The sequence below is a fragment of the Gorilla gorilla genome, chromosome 9, assembly GCF_029281585.2.
Source record: "Gorilla gorilla gorilla isolate KB3781 chromosome 9, NHGRI_mGorGor1-v2.1_pri, whole genome shotgun sequence".
NCBI classification, from domain to species: Eukaryota; Metazoa; Chordata; class Mammalia; order Primates; family Hominidae; genus Gorilla; species Gorilla gorilla.
This window is the reverse complement of record NC_073233.2, coordinates 103,119,637-103,140,382: the sequence shown is the minus strand read 5'-3', so window position 1 is coordinate 103,140,382 and position 20,746 is coordinate 103,119,637. Positions and strand designations below refer to the sequence as shown.

At 35.1% G+C, this 20,746-nt stretch overlaps 1 protein-coding gene across 9 annotated transcripts in view; it reads left to right on the top strand.

Annotated features, from left to right (window-relative positions):
* The window catches only part of SESN3 (sestrin 3), a 66,550-nt gene that overhangs the window by 10,784 nt on the left and 35,020 nt on the right, over nucleotides 1–20,746 (top strand). For 3 of the 9 annotated variants that reach the window (XM_063693468.1, XM_063693471.1, XM_063693469.1), the window contains exon 2: nucleotides 3,975–4,097. The exons of 4 other annotated variants lie outside the window; for them this stretch is intronic. The gene's annotated coding sequence lies outside the window, so the exon portion shown is untranslated. Of the gene's footprint in view, nucleotides 1–3,974; nucleotides 4,098–19,908; nucleotides 20,028–20,746 lie in introns of all 9 variants that reach the window. 2 more of the 9 variants (XM_063693470.1, XM_063693472.1) reach the window with 1 other exon arrangement.

The window sequence follows — 20,746 nt, the reverse complement described above, 5'->3', positions numbered from 1 at the left end:
ATTTAGGGCCGTATTATTTCTTGTACCATCAGAGACTTCTTAACAAGTATAAAATATGTATTTTAGTAAGACTTATTTTCTTTTTATTCTCTGCTAATTAATAGCTACTTGTAGTGGAAGGATATGTCCTTCTTTCTAGATACATATTTTATTTTTACATTGTCCTATACTGAAAAGATGGAACTAGTCAGTTGAAGAAATGAAATTTGTCTTTTCAGTTATCAATATATATGCTAAATATTAGAAAGATCACATTTACCTCATGGGTAACTAAAGCTGGGTTTTGTAGAAGATTATTGTAATTATCTGAAACTGTGACTCTTACTTCCTTTTTTTTTTTGGAGTCTCACTCTGTCACCCAGGCTGGAGTGCAGTGGCGCCATCTTGGCTCACTGAAACCACCGCCTCCCGGGTTCAAGCAATTCTCCTGCCTCAGCCTCCTAAGTAGCTGGGATTACAAGCACCCACCACCATACACGGCTAATTTTTTATATTTTTTGTAGAGACGGGGTTTCACCATGTTGGCCACGCTGGCTTCGAACTCCTGACCTCAAGTGATCTGCCTGCCTTGGCCTCCCAAAGTGCTAGGATTAAAGGCACGAGCCACCCAGCCCGGCTGTGACTCTTACTTTCAAAACACATTTTATAATATCTATAATGACAATAGCTTCTACTGAATACTACTTATGTGCTAAGCATTTAAACTCTACATATGTTATCACATTCAAGCATCACAATTAACCTGCGATGAATTATTACTCACGGTTTATGGATAAAGAAACTAGGGCTCACAGGGCATTCTTCACTTCTTAAAGGTTATATTACCAGTAAGTGACAGACTTAGGATTTGCAACCAGGTTGAACTCCAAAGCCTGGCTCATTATGCAGGTATAAACACTGCCTTGTCTTATATTTCATGTTTTTCTTTGTGTGAAAGGCTGTTATAAAGTGTAAAACTAATGAAACTTAATAGGACGTGATTATTCAAGAGTTTATAGGAGTGATTTCAAATTCATATGTATTGTATCTTATTTTTACATTAGAAATGCAAAAAATCATTTTATAAGATTAAATCTATTGAGAAACACATTAAAGTTCTTATTGAACAGTTTTATCCTATATAGTTATCTCTTTTATCTGTGTAAATCCTAATTATGTGACCATTCTTTCTTAACCTCAGGATTTTTTTTTCCTAACTTACCAGCATACTTTGCCCTCCTCCTCCTGCCAACCAGTCATTAATTAGTTTAATAACATTGAATCATTTAATACTGCTCTAGTGTCTGTGACAAAAGATATTATCTGGAAACATTTTAAGTATGTGTCTCGCGAATTGGACCTCTAAGAAATATTCTTACTTTTTGGTAAATTTTTTTCAGTAAAACTATTATTTATGAAGATAAATAATAACATGAATGCTCATTTCCACCACTCATTTGGCTTTCATTATATGTTGAGACAAAAATTTTGATTAAAGGAAGCAAAGAAACCCTTGGACTGTTATCATTCCCCTACCTACATCCCCTATAGTCTACAGAATCTACATCTCTAGAAGAGTTTCCAGTCTTACAAAGGGTTTGTGCTGGGGAGAGGGATTTATGGCGAGATGTGGTTCTGCTATTTATTTTAAGTTAGAACTCTTATTCTGAGAGTTTTCCATAGAAACACAGTAAGATATGTGGTTAAGTTCCAGAGTACTGTTAATATTACAGGTATGTTCAGGCATTTGTTAATTAGCCTAGAAACCTAACCACTGGGTATAACGTTTCCAGAGGAACATATATCCTGAAATTCAAGTAACTGCTTCACTAGAGACTGTCTTTCCTAACTTGTTTACTCAGCATTAAAAAGGTAATGATTTTGGCAAAAAAAAAAAATATTTTTTAATATGTTTACTCCAAGGATGTGCTTATCGGTTGTGCTGTGTCTAATAGGAAAACTGTGTTAATGAAGTTCCATCCAATATTTAGGTAGGAGTTGAAATGAAGAAAGAGATAAAGTTGGGTAATAATAAGCAGGGTGTTGGGACAACTGATGGCCAATATCAAGCTGGCTTATCCTTGTTCACTTTGTATTGACCAAGGTTTGGGCTCAGCATGGTGAATTTTAAGTGGGGTGGCATATTTGTTATTATTTATTTTTGTCTTTAAGGTAACACAAATGAAAAAGAAATCATATTTTACCTACCCAGAAAGTTCCTCTTTGATATAAAATTAGACATTTAATATGTATATCTTAATTTTTTGGTGTAAATTAGTAAAGTAAAACAAGTCAGTCCAGCAAATGTGCTCCAGTAAAGAAAAAAAAACTTAAAACTAATAAAAATAAAAGGCATTTAAGCTAAAGTAAGATGCCTTAGCACTAAATTCCATGTAATGTTCAAATTATTTTATCAAAACTGTTTTATATGTTACTTGAAATTAATGAATTCTCAGTTGGGGTGTGGAATACCTATTTGTGTTGTAGTTTTATTGTTTTAATAGAGTATGACCTATATAATTAACCTCATGAGATTAATTTTTATATTGTGTAGCTATTAAAAATAACTAAAGCTCTAGTTTGTAATATTCTTTAGGCAAAGTGCATTATTGAACACTCAAAATGTGCATAAACTAGTAAGTATTCTTTTGATTATACAAGAAACCTATTTAGTATTTGGTGCTCTTTAAAATAAGGGTAAATATGGCCGGGTGCGGCGGCTCACGCCTGTAATCCCAGCACTTTGGGAGGCCGAGGCGGGCGGATCACGAGGTCAGGAGAACGAGACCATCCTGGCTAACACGGTAAAACCCCATCTCTACTAAACAAAATGCAAAAAATTAGCGGGCTTGGTGGTGGGCGCCTGTAGTCCCAGCTACGCGAGAGGCTGAGTCAGGAGAATGGCGTGAATCCGGGAGGCGGAGCTTGCAGTGAGCTGAGATCGCGCCATTGCACTCCAGCCTGGGCGACAGAGCGAGACGCTGTCTCAAAAAAAAAAAAAAAAAAAGGTAAATCTATGTTTAGGTAGATGGGAATGTAGAAACAGTTTTTTTTGTAAAATTATACAGATTGCTATTTTATGCTTATCAGAATTCTACGTCAAATGCTATTACCTTTTATTGGCCTTCAGATTCTTAGGCAAGAAATGTTAAGGCTATAAACATTTATAAATCACTGAATACTATATGAATATCTTTAGTTTATGTATTTTGGAAACATTAAGTGCTCTCACCTGTTAGGCACTGAACAGACTTAGAATGAGAACATCAGAGTTTTTACCTACGTAGCGTGATGACTTGAAATTTATGCCTGGGTCTCATAGAGATCTTCAAGGTTATGCCTCCCAGTTGACACTACAGTCAAGAGTAGGATTTGGTAAACTTTCTGTAAAGGGCTGGGTAATAATATTTTGGGCTTACAGGCCATACACATAAGCACAGTAGTTCTTCTATAGTAAGTAATTGTAAAGCTTTGAACTAATTGTCTTATTGTCTTAAAATCCTAATTCTCTACCTACCTTCCCCAACCAACATTAGCATAGTGGTGCTCAAGAAATGTGTCATGTAATAAATGAACCTACACTTACTCCAGAGGGGACAAAGGTGGTACCTGATGCAGGAATATGTGAGTGTTGGTGTTGGAGAGTGTTGTGAGAGGAAGATTATTCAGCAGAAACAAACCCTTCCTCTGATGAGCAGAAGTGGTGGATGTCAGTAATTTAAAAATGGAAAATCAAGTCATTCAGAATACTTTTTATAGGGATAATCTTTTAAAATTGCACACTGAGCATTTAATCAATGTAATTAATATGGCACCATTATCTAGGTTGCACATTTGTGAAAGCATCAGTATATGATGCGTTCCATGGTTGGGATCTAATGATACCCAGATCAAGCCATGACATAACTAGTGCAGTGTGCAAGATTCAAGCCCTATTCAGTCAGAATTCTTCCTTTGAAATGAGGATTGACAATTAAGCTTTTTTTTTTTTTTAGATGGAGTCTGGCTCTTGTCGCCCAGGCTGGAGTGCAGCAACGCCATCTCAGCTCACTGCAACCTCCACCTCCCGGGTTCAAGCAATTCTCCTGCCTCAGCCTCCCAAGTAGCTGGGATTACAGGTGCCCACCACCATGCCCTGCTAATTTTTGTATTTTTAGTAGAGACAGTGGTTTCACCATGTTGGCCAGGCTGGTCTTGAACTCCTGACCTCAAGTGATCCACCCACCTTGGCCTCCCAAAGTGCTGGGATTACTGGCATGAGCTACAGTGGCTGACAGTTAAGCAGTTTAATAATGTATGCTTCAAATTATATTTGACAGGGAGTCCCCTGACTAACTCTTGTTATAGTTGTGCAGTTTTATGATTACATATGGGAGAATTAAATGCACAAAATGCATACATTGATATGGGTGACCTTTCTTATCTGTCTTTTATCTTGTGAAGTAATCACTAATCTAAACACATGTGGTTTTAAAAAACAAATTCACATGATGTATAAGCATATAGTAGTGGAAAATATTTTCCTTTTTTTTTTTTTTTTTGAGACAGAGTCTTGCTCTGTTGTCCAGGCTGGAGTGCAGTGATATGATCGTGGCTCACTGCAACCCCCGCCTCCAGGGTTCAAGCGATTCTCCTGCCTCAGCCTCCTGAGTAGCTGGGAGTACAGGCATGCACCACCACACCCAGCTAGTTTTTGTATTTTTAGTAGAGACAGGGTTTCACCATATTAGTCAGGCTGGTCTCGAACTCCTGACCTCATAATCCACCTGCCTCAGCCTCCCAAAGTGCTGGGATTACAGGTGTGAGCCACTATGCCTGGCCAGTATTTTACTCTTAATTGATGTTAAACTTTTAAACTACAAGACATCTGTGTGTGTTTTTTTTTATCTTGCCTCCTTTACTAATTATTGCTAATATCTATGTGATTTTATCTTACTTCCTTTACTAATTATTAGATTTTTATTAGAGCTGTTGTGGAGAACATATTTGTCACAATGGAAAATGGAATGAATTGATAATAAGCACCTCAATGATAACTCCATTTGTAGTTAGATATAAATTATTTATAGAAACAATTGGATTTTTAAAAACACTGAATAAGAAATTACCTAGGATGTTGCCATCAATGTGCTGAAGCATTTCATTTTTCATTTTAGAGTGCTACTAAAATTTGAACTCATTGTGACAGTGTATATTTAGTAAATTTTGCATTTAATAAACTACTGTGTTATCATTCATAAAAAGTGCCATGATGTCACAAAAATGAAGTAATATGTCCTCTAGCAGTCCTAACCTGTCCATTGCCTTTTCATTGATAGGTATACATTACATGACTGTCAAAGAGGTGTCCATTGTTACTATAAAAGGCCATTTCTTTTTATTCTACCTTTATAGTCATCTTAACACATTTTATTGTTTATGGATCATCAACTATTTGACAGAAGGTGTAGAGCACTTAGAAACTAAAATGCAGTGTGCTGTCTATTGTATATCAATCAATCTAAGATAAAAGATTTCTAAAATGAAGACATAAATCAGTGGAAAAGCTAGATTGTATTCACAGAAACTTGATACATACCTTTTCTAGAGCATATGTGACACATAATTGGTTTACAGTTATTTCTAGGAAAAATTCACATGCAAATACTAAGTTCCTCTTCATTATTTTATGATAGATATTTGTTTGTCAAGGCCAGTTGAATTCATAGGGGACACAGACCGCTTACTACATGTCAGGTATTTACTTTCCTGAATGTCATTGTAATTCAGCAGTTCACCAAACTAGATAACAATTTTTAGGAATTAACTCGGTCTTCATTGAATTAATATCTTTCCCAAACTGCTATGATTGACTGTTCCTACTTCCCCTCCCCCAGACCGGAGCTATTGTTTTATTTAAAATGTTTCATTTTGAGAAAGGTTGAAGTATTAACCAGCAAAGAATAACAATTCCGTAGGCGAATCAGTTTGTTTAATGTCTAGGACGATGGTTCTGCAGTGTGGTTCTAGAACCAGCAGCATCAGTATCAACTGGGAGTTTGTTAGATTATTACCCCACCCCCCACCCCTAGACCTGCTGAATCTTTTGAAATTCTGGGGATGGGACCGAACCATCTGTAGTGTAACAAGCCTTCCAGGTGATTCTAATACTCTAAGAATTTAGTACCCCCAGTCTAGTAGTATTAACCAAATGCTTCCACAAATGAAAATTGTTTACATCCACTTCAGTTTCAACATGCATTATCAGTTGTTTGAGATGATATTGGCAGCACCAGTGCTAGAATCAGGAAGATTCCTTTTGCCTATTTTAAAAAATGCAGATTTGAGACCTTCAGATATAATATGCTCTCACTGTAAGAAAAATATGTCTTATTTTATTGTTGCTACATTCTGAACTTTAGCTTGGGGAAAAAGGAATTGGGTTTTGAAAGCTTGTTTACGACTGAAATCAAGTGAAAATATCTCTTGGACGTGCTTGCTTACATAAAAATAAGCGTTTTGGCACTAACATTGGTAGACTCTGGTAGGTCTTTCCATCTTAGATTATTTTTATTTCAAGGAAGATTGATATTTTAAGCTTTCATAAAGAAAACTTTTTTTAATCAAAGAAGAAATGATAACATTTGTCCTGATGACAGATTTGGGATTGATATGTTGTTTTTTAAAAATTCTTTTGAATCTCTTGGACAATATTAAATACATATATATATATAAATTATGGATGTTCTGTTTCACCTATAGTAGCTTACTCTTCAATTAAAAATGGAGTGTCAGAAAGTCTCCATTTGGAGACAGGAGGCCTACAAATTGAAACAGAAGAAACCCAAGGCATGTGTATTATATATGGACCATAGGTAAGTAGAAGATTGCTCTTTGAAAAGCAAAGATTGTTTCAGTTAGTTGCAGTTCTATCTAGGACAGTAACTATAAGTCATTTTATTTTGTTCTTTGGTTGTATCTAATTTTGAGGTAATGGGTGTTTTCCTCATATTACCTCTAAGTTAATACTACAATTTAACCTGTATTGATGTTACTTATGTGAATAACGGGCTGTATTAAATTACCCCACTTTAATTCCAAAGTTCCTTACGCATGGGCTGCCCCAGAAGCATATGTAATTACTTAATTCTAAACCATGGTAGGTGATGCTTTTCTAGTGACCATTTTTCTATCCTTCTGTGAGGAAAGGGCTAATATAGTACCTTAAATAGAACTGTCTCCATGGCAATGGACAGTCAGCTTTTGACTTTGAATCTCATGAAAAAAGAACATTTAAAAAGCATTTTCATGGTCTAAAATAGCAGTATGGCAAAAGTAAGGTATGAGAATATTTCCTGTCAGTTATTGCATGACTGGTTAAGGTAGCAGAACTTTTATCTTTTTTTCTTTTTTCTTTTTTACATAGGACTTTTTATTTGAGTATTTTGAAATGTTACCGAATTCCTTCTCTGAATTAATGAATGATAATTATTATCTTCAGATTGATAGAGAACTTGAGAAGCTTAGATATAGGATTGGGTCCATGCCTGAGAAAAAAAGAGTTGCCTAGCTCTGGTTGTAATTTTACTCTCATAAAGAATAAAAATACTGACTAAATTATGGGTCATTCATAATTACATTTAAACAGAACTATCTCATGGAACACTGGAAGCAATAACAAGATTAAAAATAAAAGCTTAACAAATTATGCCAGTTTTTTTTCAGCCAACTCCTACGATTTGGGGTCTACAGATCACCTATCCTATTTAAAAGACTCCACTGGCAGCTTGCCTCCCTTGTTCCCTTTTGCATCCACACTTACTTAAAGGCAGAGCCCTTTGATTCTAGCTGCTTGTTCACCTAGCTTTCAGTAAAGGTCAATGACAGTGCTGTATATTAAAAGCTAGAGAATAAGACCACATTGTCATCAGTAATCTTACTTTGTCTTTTTCCTTTCTATAGTTGTTTGCCCCTTGACTAAATCTTATCTCAGTATAGGGGTCATTTTCAATTGAATCAGCTCTCATCTTTAAAATATCAGTAAATGCTTAATACTCTGAGGTTACTGTTAATGAGGGAATTGGTTAAACAAATTATGTGACATAAATACAGTGGAATACTGGGCAACTGATCTGTGTATAGAAGTGGACAGACATCCATAATATGTTATTGATTGGAAAAGACCAAGGTTTTTTTATCTTTTAGGACTATGAAGATTTTTGTTTTCATTTAAAAAAAGATAAATAAGGAATCCAAAATTAACAGTATTAATTTCTGGGTGGTGGGGTTACAGGAGATTATTTTTACCATCTACTTCATTGTCCTTTGTTTTTAACAACACATAATTTATAAAAGTTTAAAAAGCTATTACTGATTTGAAATAATAGAGAAGAAGAGATAAGTGATGGATAGTACAGAGAGCAGATTCAAATGAGATGGCAAATTAAAGATGCATTGAGATAAAGACAAATGTTCACAGGTTTAATAGATATCCAAAGTAGCTATGGGTAAATCACCAAGGGAATAATAATGTGTGTGTAGGAGGCTAATGAGGGCTCAGATGCGTAGACATAGATAAATACAATCTGGAAATGAATGAAGGTACTGTGCCTATCTATAGCATATTTTTTTATGTTGTCATATCAATCATTCTCTTTAGGAATCTGATGTGCTTATTAATATTTCATCAGAATATTAGTTCGTTTCCTTAATTATGAATTCAAGAGATAGCTGCAATTGTATTGCTCTACTTTTATACCATATGGTAGATAATAAAACTTACTAAATTTCAGGAACTTAAATATATAATCTGAGCACTGTGTGTTAATCTAGAGATATTATCTATTAGGAACTGAAATAGAAAAAGATGGCTACTTTATAAAATAATATAATTTTAGAATTATTTAATTAATATGTATGCTAGGATTTTTGAAGACTCAAAAAAGGTGTATGGAGTCTGTCCTAGGTTTTAGAGAGCTTACTGTGTGGTTAGAGAGAAAGATGTTTTCTAAATAACTATAAAGATAGCTAAAAATGGAAAACTATACCTTTTGACTTTTTGTAGAGGTTAATAGATTATTATGTATCTTCACTTGTGAAAGCATGGATAATGTTTCAGTTAATTTAATACATTACCGTATGGAAAAGAAGGGTAGTTAAATATTAAATACTTGTTCTTATGTTTAAGGCTTAGGTATGTGGTTTCAGTGGACTATTTTTAATGATTTTTAAAAATATATATTTGAATTCTCAAAAATGCAAAATGTGTTATAGATAACATTATAGAGTATCTATAACCAGTTATTTTATAAATGGGTGTTTTTTACTTAAGTGGCTTTACTTTCCAATTTTATTTTCCATTTCTAATAGGATGGGTCATTTGTTGAACAAAATATCGAATTAAGGACCTACTTTGAGCCAATTGATAGTTTTCTAAACCCAGCCTATTCTGTAAATCTTTTCTTTAGCTTGTAAGACAATTTCTAAACATGTTGTCTAGTTGTGTTATACTAAGGAACTCAGTATTGCATAATTCTAATAACAGCAGTTACTTTTTTTTTTTTTGAGACAGAGTTTTGCTCTGTCACCCAGGCTGGAGTGCAGTGGTATGATCTCGGCTCACTGCAACCTCCGCCTCCTGGGTTCAAGTGATTCTCCTGCCTCAGCCTCCTGAGTAGCTGGGATTACAGGCGTGCGCCACCATGCCCAGCTAATTTTTGTATTTTTTTTCGGTAGAGATGGGGTTTCACCATATTGGCCAGGCTGGTCTCAAACTCCTGACCTCGTGGCCCACTCGCCTTGGCCTCCCAAAGTGCTGGGATTACAGGCGTGAGCCTTTTATAGTTGTATAGATGATGTCACACTCTTAAGAGCTTTACAGATATTTATTCATATAATATTCTCACTGCCTATTTTAATAGCCTTCTATTCACCCACTGCTGTGGGAGGGACTGCCACTCTTGGGTCATGGGGGTGGCTGAACATATAATACCTAACACTGGACAGATGAGATCAACAGTGGTTTATTAGTCACATATACTCACAGTCCAGGGGAAGAGGACACTGCACACCATGCAGTGCACTTAGAAGTTGTATTCTGGAACAGAATGAACAATGAGGGGCAGTGATAGACAGGCTTTCTAGAATAAAGAGGGTGAGATGCCCCAAGTTTCTACATGAAGCTATGATTGGCTTGTTTACATAATTGCATGAACTGGAATACATTTCTATGCACCAGGAAGTAATTAATGATTATCTGGGATATTTATTATTCTTTTCCACTATAATTGTGTCAGAGCATCTTATCATTTCTCTTGATAAAACTGGGTATCTTTTTCTCTGAATTTTTCACATAATGCAAGTGTAATTGTAAACTAGCTGCTTTTGTTTTTTCCTTTTTTTTAGTCTGGCCAAACCTTTGATATAAAGAAGAAGAATGTTTATAGAGTATTATTTATAATGAACTCTATGTCCTAATTAAAAGCAGATTTACCAAGTTTGGGTTTTTCTCATTCCCTTTATCTTGCCTGTGAACTTTGTCAAATTAACTTTTTAAAAATACAAACTGTTTATTAAAGAGTCTTGAATCTAGTATATTGGAATAAGTTTCTTTAGTCTTCCTTTCTGTTTTAATAAGAGCTATGCTTAAGTGATGTAGTGGTAGAATGCAAAATGCTCACAGTTCTGCTGTAACACTTAATGAAAATTTGTTTTAATTGATGTATTAGGGAATGATTTGAGCATATCAGTGAATTTTGTGTATTAGGATACATACTTCAAACATCTACCCTCCACCTTAGTTCACCAGTGTATTATGAGCTCCATCCATTCATATCTGGTGTTACATTGTTCCGTCTTATTTCAGATCATCCTTCTGCTACTGCTTCATAATTTACAGGCTGTAGGCCTTGCAGTAACCACTTCCATAAGCAATTTTCTTTTTCAAGGTAGAGTGCCATATACATATATATTTTAATTGTACTTTAAGTTCTGGGATACATGTGCAAGAAGAACGTGCAGGTTTGTTACATAGGTATACATGTGCCATGGTGGTTTGCTGCATCCATCAACCTGTCATCTACATGAGGTATTTCTCCTAATGCTATCCCTCCCCTAACCCCCTACAGGCTCCGGTGTATGATGTTCCCCTCCCTGTGTCCATGTGTTCTCATTGTTCAACTCCCACTTATGAGCAAGAACATGCGGTGTTTGGTTTTCTGTTTCTGTGTTAGTTTGCTGAGAATGATGGTTTCCAGCTTCATCCATGTCCCTGCAAAGGGCATGAACTCATCCTTCTTTTTTTTTTTTTTTGAGATGGAGTTTCGCTCTTGTTGCCCAGGTTGGAGTGCAATGGCGTGATCTTGGCTCACTGCAACTTTCGCCTCCTGGGATCAAGCGATTCTTCTGCCTCAGCCTCCAGAGTAGCTGGGACTACAGGTGCACACCGCCACACCCGGCAGATTTTTGTATTTTTAGTAGAGACGGGGTTTCGCCATGTTAGCCAGGCTGGTCTCAAACTTCTAACCTCAGGAGATCCACCCGCCTCGGCCTCCCAAAGTGCTGAGATTACAGGTGTGAGCCACCACGCCTGGCCAAACATCCTTTTTTATGGCTGCATAGTATTCCATGGTGTATATGTGCCACATTTTCTTTATCCAGTCTATCATTGATAGGCATTTGGGTTGGTTCCAAGTCTTTGCTATTGTGAATAGTGCTGCAGTAAACATACATGTGCATATGTCTTTAGAGTAGAATGATTTATAATCCTTTGAGTATATACCCACTAATGGGATTGCTGGGTCAAATGGTATTTCTGGTTCTAGATCCTTGAGGAATCGCCACACAGTCTTCCACAATAGTTGAACTAATTTACACTCCCACCAACAGTGTAAAAGCATTCCTATTTTCTCCACATCCTTTCCAGCATCTGTTGTTTCCTGACTTTTTAATGATCATGATTTAATCATGTGTTTTTGATTTGCATTTCTATAATGACCAGTGATGATGAACTTTTTTTTCATATGTTTGTTGACCACATAAATGTCTTCTTTTGAGAAGTGTCTGTTCATATCCTTTGCCCACTTTTTGTTGAGGTTGTTTTTTTCTTGTACATTTGTTTAAGTTCCTTGTAGATTCTGCATATTAGCCCTTTGTCAGATGGATAGATTGCAAAAATTTTCTCTCATTCTGTAGATTGCCTGTTCACTCTGATGATAGTTTCTTTTGCTGTGCAGAAGCTCTTTAGTTTAATTAGATCCCATTTGTCTATTTTGGCTTTTGTTGCCATTGCTTTTGGTGTTTTAGTCATGAAGTCTTTGCCCATGCCTGTGTCCTGAATGGTATTGCCTAGCTTTTCTTCTAGGGTTTTTATGGTTTTAGGTCTTATGTTTAAGTCCTTAATCTACCTTGAATTCATTTTTGTATAAGGTATCAGGAAGGGGTCCAGTTTCAGTTTTCTGCATATGGCTAGCCAGTTTTCCCAACGCCATTTATTAAATAGGGAATCCTTTCCTCATTGCTTGTTTTTGTCAGGTTTGTCAAAGATCAGATAGTTGTAGATGTGTGGCGTTATTTCTGAGGCCTCTGTTCTGTTCCATTGGTCTATATATCTGTTTTAGTACCAGTGCCATGTTGTTTTTGTTACTGTAGCCTTGTAGTATAGTTTGAAGCCAGGTAGCATGATGCCTCCAGCTTTGCTCTTTTTGCTTAGGATCGTCTTGGCTATATGGGCTTTTTTTGGTTCCATATGAAATTTAAAGTAGTTTTTTTCAATTCTGTGAAGAAAGTCAATGGTAGCCATTTAAGTGAGGAATTACTACCTACCAGCCAACCCATATGCTCTGATAGTTATAAACACATTCCGCACACTGATGATCATGCAGCTCTTCTTTTAGAAGAAGAAAATGTATTTTTTGGAGATTACATTCTTGGGAAGGAACAGCTGTATTTGAAGTCCTGTCATGATTACATGAACTCTCTACAAAACAGTTACGTAAAGTTAAACCTCACTAATATATACAGGACCAGTAATACTTCATGCTGGAGCTAAAATTATTTAATATATTTCTAAAATAAAAATATGTGAGGACAAGTCCATACGTTATTTTGGAGGACTTTCAAAAGTTATTCATACTACTAGATTATAAAGGTTATTCATATAAAGATTATTTAAAAGACTACTCTCACCATTTACATAAAATACCTTAAAATAATCCCTTGATTCATTTTTTTTAAAAAACTAAGGAAAGAAGAAAATCATTGAATACCATAAATCCTGACAATAAATAGATTATTATTATTTCTTTTTTTTAGAGTATGGTATGCTTTGTTCACTGGATCATTTAAGAAGAACATATATTGGCTGGGTGTGGTGGCTTATGCCTATAATCCCAGCACTTTGGGAGGCCCAAGCAGGTGGATCACTTTTCGAGACCAGCCTGGGCAACATGATAAAACCCAGTCTCTACAAAACAAAACAAAACAAAAAAAACATATAGTATAGAACATTGAAGAGAATTTTAGACATATTTAAAATTACAGTTCTTCTGCTATTAAATTATGTAAATTATATGATATTATATGATATATATCTACAATAGACCTTTTTCTAATCTTGGTTTTATAACATTTTACCAAAAATCCAGAACGTATCAGTTTATTAATAGGTTAAGTAAAGTTATTTTTAAAATAAGAAAACATTTTTTAAACTAGCAAAATAATGGGAAAGTAATTTTAAAGCATTTAGCTTATTTTCCTTCTGAAAACTTTCTACCAGCATTTAGAATCTTTCACAGCATTCTGTATAACCATAGAATGTTAATGCAAAAAGGCCCCATGGAATGTCTCTCATTTTTTAAATGCGAAAATTAATTCCTTGAAAAATGATCAAAGCTCTGATCTTTTCAGTGCTAAGAAGGGAAAATAACTCAGGTTTTAGTACCTTTTTCATTGTATCACCTTACCTCTAGTATTCAGGTATATATTACTTTGTTTATTACTCTTTGGGTGTCTATATCTAATTTTACCAAGTAGTTTGTAAACCCCTTTAGGCAGTTTTTATACTTTCTGTTCTTAAAAGAGCTATTACATAAGCTGCTTAACAATGAATTTAGTTGGTACATACTGATTGGTTGGTTGATTTCTTTGATTTGAAAGTGTTTTAAACTTAGAATGCCTAGTGCAGGCCTCTGGTGTTCACTGATGTCCTTTCAGTACTTAAAAAGTAGTAATGTTGGCCGGGCGTGGTGATTCCTGCCTGTAATCCCAACACTTTGGGAGGCTGAGGCAGGTGGATCACGAGGTCAGGAGTTTGAGACTAGCCTGGCCAAGATGGTGAAACCCCGTCTCTACCAGAAATACAAAAAAAAAATGCCTCTGTAGTCCCAGCTACTTGGGAGGCTGAGGCAGAAGAAATGCTTGAACCCGGGAGGTGGAGGTTACAGTGAGCTGAGATCATGCCACTGTACTTCAGCCTGGGCAACAGAGCAAGATTCCGTCTAAAAAAAAAATAGTAATGTTTAGGTGATATGAATGACTGTTTATTTTGAGTTAACTGAAAAACTATTGATTTAGTACACTAACACTGAAACCTTAAGTACAGGCTAACAAATCCTGTTATCCTTAGTTAAGTTACTTAAAAAAGAAAGATAAAGAACAGAAAAGGGCCTGAATAGCATCTGTATGCAAACTAATCTGGAAAATGGGAGGAGATATCAAGAGAATGACAAATTAAAGGAAGTCTTTGTGATCATTAGAAGATAATTACTTTCACAGATCTTAATTATAGCATAATTATAGCTTTTTCTTTCTATCAAAAACTGCACTCTGAGAATTTTCTTGCCAAAACAGGAATTGAGAAACTTTGGATGTTATGAAGTAACTCTATTAAATTATAAGAGTGTGTTTGTGTGTGTGTGTGTGTGTGTGTGTGTGTGTGTTTATGTGTGTGTGTATTTTAGGACTGGCATAAATCCAGGATGCCAAAAAACATTTTAAGGTGGTTAAATAGTTCATAATATCATTAAATGTATAATAGGCTGAGTAATATATAGAAATAGTATGTTGATTATCAATCAACATTTATTGGGCACCTGATTTGAATTAGTCATTAAGATAGAACACTTCTTTTATAATTAAATTAGTGAAAGAGAAGATAAACCACTTTTATGAGGTTTATCTTCTCTTTCACAAAATGATACCAGGCATCATATAAATGGGAATCTGGAAGACGGGAAAACTCACTGTGGGTTTGAATGAGTCAATATACAGAATTTAGGAACTGTGTTGAGGCTTATGTGAAGTGTTCATATAAGGGAACACTTGGAAAACAAAAGTTGAAAAGTTAGGTTAGGGGCCAGAATGTTGGAGATCTTGCCTTTCTTCCTCTACTGTCCTTCCCCCAACTCCACCCCCTCAATAAACTAAGGATAAAATGATAGGCTAAACTGAGGTAGTAGTAGTAGAAATGGAAAGCAAATTAGACTCACTGAGAAGTTTGTGAACAGGTGGTGAGATAACCTAGTATAAAGTCGTTATTAAATATTAGAGTGTAATGTATAATAAAAGTTTGGGTCTTTAAATGCAAATTAAAATAATGAAACAGTTGATTCTTGACAGTGCTTTCATCTCCTTGAAACCCATATCCTTCCACGTTACTGTCTTATAAGCATAATCCCTGGATTGCGAGTATCAACCTAAATCTAAGCTGCCTTATTGTGTGAATTGCTTTTATATCAGTTGGTGTCACCATTATTCATCCATACAGTCATCTAATTCAGAATTCTGTGAGGAACCCTAGACTTTCCTCACTATTTTACCCTAATATTCCATTAGTCACTCAATTCTATTTAGTCTGCTAACTAGCTGTCAATATAATTCCTTTTCTTTAATCCATACTGCTTAATTAACCCAAATCTTCTCTTTCCTACATAATATAGTAGCCTACTAATAGCTCATATTTCCCCAGCCTCCCCCACCCCACTCTACTTTCTAATGGATGTCAGAAATATTTTCTTAAAAGACAAATATAATTATTTTACTATTGCCCATTGTTTATATAATATCAAAGCTCTTTACTCTGACATTCATGATGTGACTCTTGCCTATGTCTCTAGCCTTATTCCCTGAGAAAGTTTCAGGAATCATGTAGAACAACATAGTTCCCTCGATGTGTCATGTCTTTGTATTTTATATTTCTTTTTCCTGGTATTGTTGTATCCACATAGACTTAACTATCCTTTTCTAGGTATCCTGACAAATTTCTGCTCCTTCTCAAGATTTATCTCATCTGGAAGGCTGTTTTAGTCCATACTCTTGCAGGCAGAGTGAGGCTTTCCTGTTTTGGTTACTCCCGTTATAGCTCCTAACATACATTGTAATTGTGCATCCATACTTATTTACCTGGCATTTCCTTGAAGTCAGCACTTGTGCTTCATTTATCTTTGTATTTTCAAGTACTTAGTTCAAGACTTTCCAGAAAATGAGCTTGTCTTAGTCCATGCAGGCTGCTATAACAAAAACCAAAGATTGGGTGGCAGAAACAATGAATATTTATTTCTCACAGTTCCGCAAGCTGAGAAGTCCTAGATCAGGGTGCCAGCAAATTGTGTCTAATGAATGTCTGCTTCCTAGTTCATAGACAACTATCTTTGCACTCTGTCCTCAACAGGGCAGAAGAGGGCCAGGGAGCTCTTGGGGTCTCTTTTGTAAAGGGCACTAATCCCATTCATGAAGATTCTACTCTTATGACCTAATTACCTTCCAAAGGCCCCACCTCCTAATACCATCACATTGGGGGTTAGGATTTCAACATATGAATTTTGAGGGGGGGACAGGAACATTCAGTACATAACACAGGTTTAAAAAATAATCAAATGAATTAATAATTCTTCTTTTTAAAAGTTTACAGTGTTTAATTTCAATCTTAGGTTTATTAATATTTATTTTTCATTAACTTGTATTATAAATTACAAAAACTTTGTTGTAATAATTGTCATTTATTTAAATGCCTATTTATCTCAGGTACCTTGCTAGTCACTTAAAAATTATAAAAATTTCAAGTAACGCAAAAGCAGAAAAAATAGCGTAATGAAACTTCATAAACCCATGACCAAATTTAATATTGGGAAGGTTTTATCACTCTTAACTTCCTCAATCCTGTGTTGCTATTATTGCTGCTGAAATAATTAAATCTCAAAACTCATTTTCTTCTACCTGCTGTATACTTTAGTATACATTTCTAAAATATAAGGACACATTCTTATATAACTGCAGTGCCTCCCAGCTTTTTGAATTTGCAGCAAGGGGGTCAGCTATCAGCAGGATCCAGTCGTACTGGATGAGGATGTCTTTGATCTGCTTCTTAGAAGCCTCATTTACGTATTTCTGGCAATAGGCTACCAGGGATTTGGAGACATACTGCTGGATAGCACAAATCTGAGGCACATGACCACTACTTTTCACATAGACACAGATGTCCACACCAGCAAACCACTCCTTGCCCAGAAGCAGAGGGGTCAATAATTTTTAAGACTATAAAGAGGTCCTGACATCAAGACGTTTGTGAACTGTTTACTTAAATGAGCATAAGAATGGTTTTAACTCTGATTACAGTAGGTTTTAAGTTTACCTGTGTACATTAAAGCACAATCTTGTAGTTTTCTGCTTATAGACTCGAGGATTGACAAAATAAAGCAGAAATGATGTCTTCATGCATTTACTATACAGATCAGATCTGTTCATTCTATTCCAGGTAAAAATGAAAATGTGACTGCTCCTTTCAAAACTAGGAATAAAGACTTCTGTTCTTTTAAGTTTTATTAAAACTGAAGCTTAATGTAATTCAAAATAAAATCAAATATACTTGAATTTACACAGTTGTGATCCCGGGAGGCTGTGTGAAAGGTACTTTCTCAATTTAAATGAGAACATGAGTTCTTATTTCTGACTCAGTGCGTAAAGAAGTACTGGTTTCCATATGGCTAAATGCTTATAATTTGTTGTAAATCTCTAGAAATCAAATGCATTTAATATATTTCCCTGATTCCTCTAAGCTGAGTAAGTGACTTGTATTTTATCATTGTGTTTTGAAAAATGTGAAAACCATCCTGTCATTCTGTTCCATTGGAATAACCTAAAGCCTTTTGATTTTATAATACTGTAGTCAAGCTGGTAGATGCTGAATATGGAAGCTTGATTTAAAACTCCACTTTTCCCTCATACACCAAGATAACTACATTCACAGCATATTTTTGTTTCTCCAAAAGTACTAGTAACTATCAACTATCTACTGAGTAATATTAGAATGTTATATAACTATAATTGTCTCTAATGGGAATTTTACTTCCTAAACCTTCCAATTTTAGTTTCTTTTCATCTAATTGAGACATTATTTTAATAGGTAAAGCTTTCTAAAATTCAAGGTGAAGTTTTATTGTTACACAATACAGAAACTTTAAAAAAATTATTCATATAGAAGTAAAGACCTTCTTAATACTTTTTTGGGACCAGATCTTATAATTAGTGGTAGAAAAGCATATTGTCTTTATGTTACTAAGGAAGCAATAGTTAAGTGCTTATTATGGACTTGCATTATCTCAGCTACTAAGATTTATAGTTCTCTCCTCATTTTCTTGTGCTTTAGCTCAAAATTTTACTAGCATATTCAACAGCTATATTTTGTATCTCTATAGCTCTATAAAAAGTGTTCAACACTTAAAAGCTTATACAGGAGGCTTTGTTGCCCAAGATTAGTGTCACAGCATGGAATATTACTGATTTTTAAGAAAGTGGTACAAATTATGGGAAATTATAGATACTATTTGTTTTAATAACTAAGAAAATAAACAAATAGGCATCCAGAGGGCACGTGGAAGATAGTAAGTAGATTGATGTTTAGGACTGTGTTTTATATATTGGTTTAACTTATTGGTATTTCTAATAAGAATACAGAGAACATTAATTTCCTTAAATCCACAGGATGTTCTTGTTCTGTTCAAGGAGGAGAAATGGATGAAAGAGCCTACAGCCAGACTCCTATCTCCTTAATTCAATTCAAAAAATATATGAGAATCTATTATTTTCACTTTGCTGAGCTGTAATGCTACAGATATTGTGTTAGAAATTGATTCTACTCTTTAAGGAGCTTATAGTCTGAAAGGAGCAATAAGATAATGATATATGTTAATAGCTATAAGAGAGAGAAAAAATATAACTGAACCTTAAGAAAAATAAATTTAAAGCTTTCATAGGAAAGCTTGGGAGTTGGCAGGAGAGAAGGAAGACCAAAGGAGTTGGTATTTGAGACAGGGCTTAAAGGAAGTATGGATAGCATTTCAACAGAGAGAAAAAGGGAAGGCAGATCCTCAGGAATACACTGGTTCAAATATATCTAATTTCCACAGAGCACAGAAAAGACAAGTCATTTTAAAACTACCAATTGCCTTTTAAATTTACAGGTGACTGTAGCTTTGATTTACATCACTCTGTGGCATTACATGGAAAATGGAAAAAGTGTGTTCTTTGTCACTTGCCTCTGGGTGACACTGGACATGAATGTGATTTTAGATTTATTTCCAGTTTAAAGGACTAACTAGTAGTATAGTGCTAATGGTGTAGCTTAAAGACTGTCCTATAGCATTTGTTCTTAATTATTTCCACCTTTGTAGATTTGTATAATTCTGGGGTCATACAGGGTTCTAGAGCTACCTTGAAGTGGTCGTTTTGTTTTTAGAAGCTTGTCACTCCATAGTCAATGTATAAATATAACAACTTGTTTGCACTTAGAACAAGTTCACTATGTGTTCTAATGAGTAAAAATTAAGGGATTTTGTTACTAGCCAAGCAAAAGCTTATTTGGAAGCTCAGTTATACTGCACTGCAAATTAAACTCATTAGCTGCCCTTTGCTATATGGATATACGTTTTTAATTCTTCATTCTTTCAATTCTTTCAGTGCTGGAATGAATCCATTCATCTTTAAATACTTAACTGCTTCTACTACAATGAGTACTACTGCCAGTTTCCACTAATAATAGCAGTACTCATGGCTGCCATTTCCAGAGTACTCACTAGGTGAGCTTGTGTAGCTTTGGGCTCACAGTTAGTAAAACAAGTAAAATTTATGTAATGGTTCTTACCAAATGGCACACCAAGATTTTTTTTTTATGAAAGTTACTTAATCATAATATCTCATATTATTTGTTAGAACTCATTCTTTTGGAAAAGTGAAATAGAAAAACATACTACTATGCAAATGACCACTATTACGTAAAGCTGTAAAAACTAGACCAGAAGTTTACCTCACATGTACACCATTCTAAGGTTGAAGTAGTCAAAGATGAACAAGTTACTGACCGACCGCCCTACAAAGAACTGATGATTCAGTAGAGAGAGAGGAGGTAAAGAAATTGCTATAATACAGTTGATAACTCTAGTACTTTTGAGTGGAAATGTTTTGAGAATTCAAGTTAAAAATCGAATTTCATATGTATTGTTGAAGAAGGCTAGATTTCACACTATTAGTAACAAGATCTTTCCTATGTTCCTCAAATGACTCTATCCAGAGGTAAAACTGTTGCAGGAAGGACTTGATAGCCTTGGTTTTAATAGCTCAGTTAAAAGGAGTTCACTCTTAAAGTCTCAGGCCCTTAGGATTAGATGAGATTCCCCATTATGAAGGAGAATTTTGAGTGCTCTTTGGAGGGTCAGTGAATTTCTGACACCCCTGTAATATCTGCTGGGCTTCTGATCCTCAGTGGTTCCTTGAACCACTCTAGCTTCAAGTAAGAGAA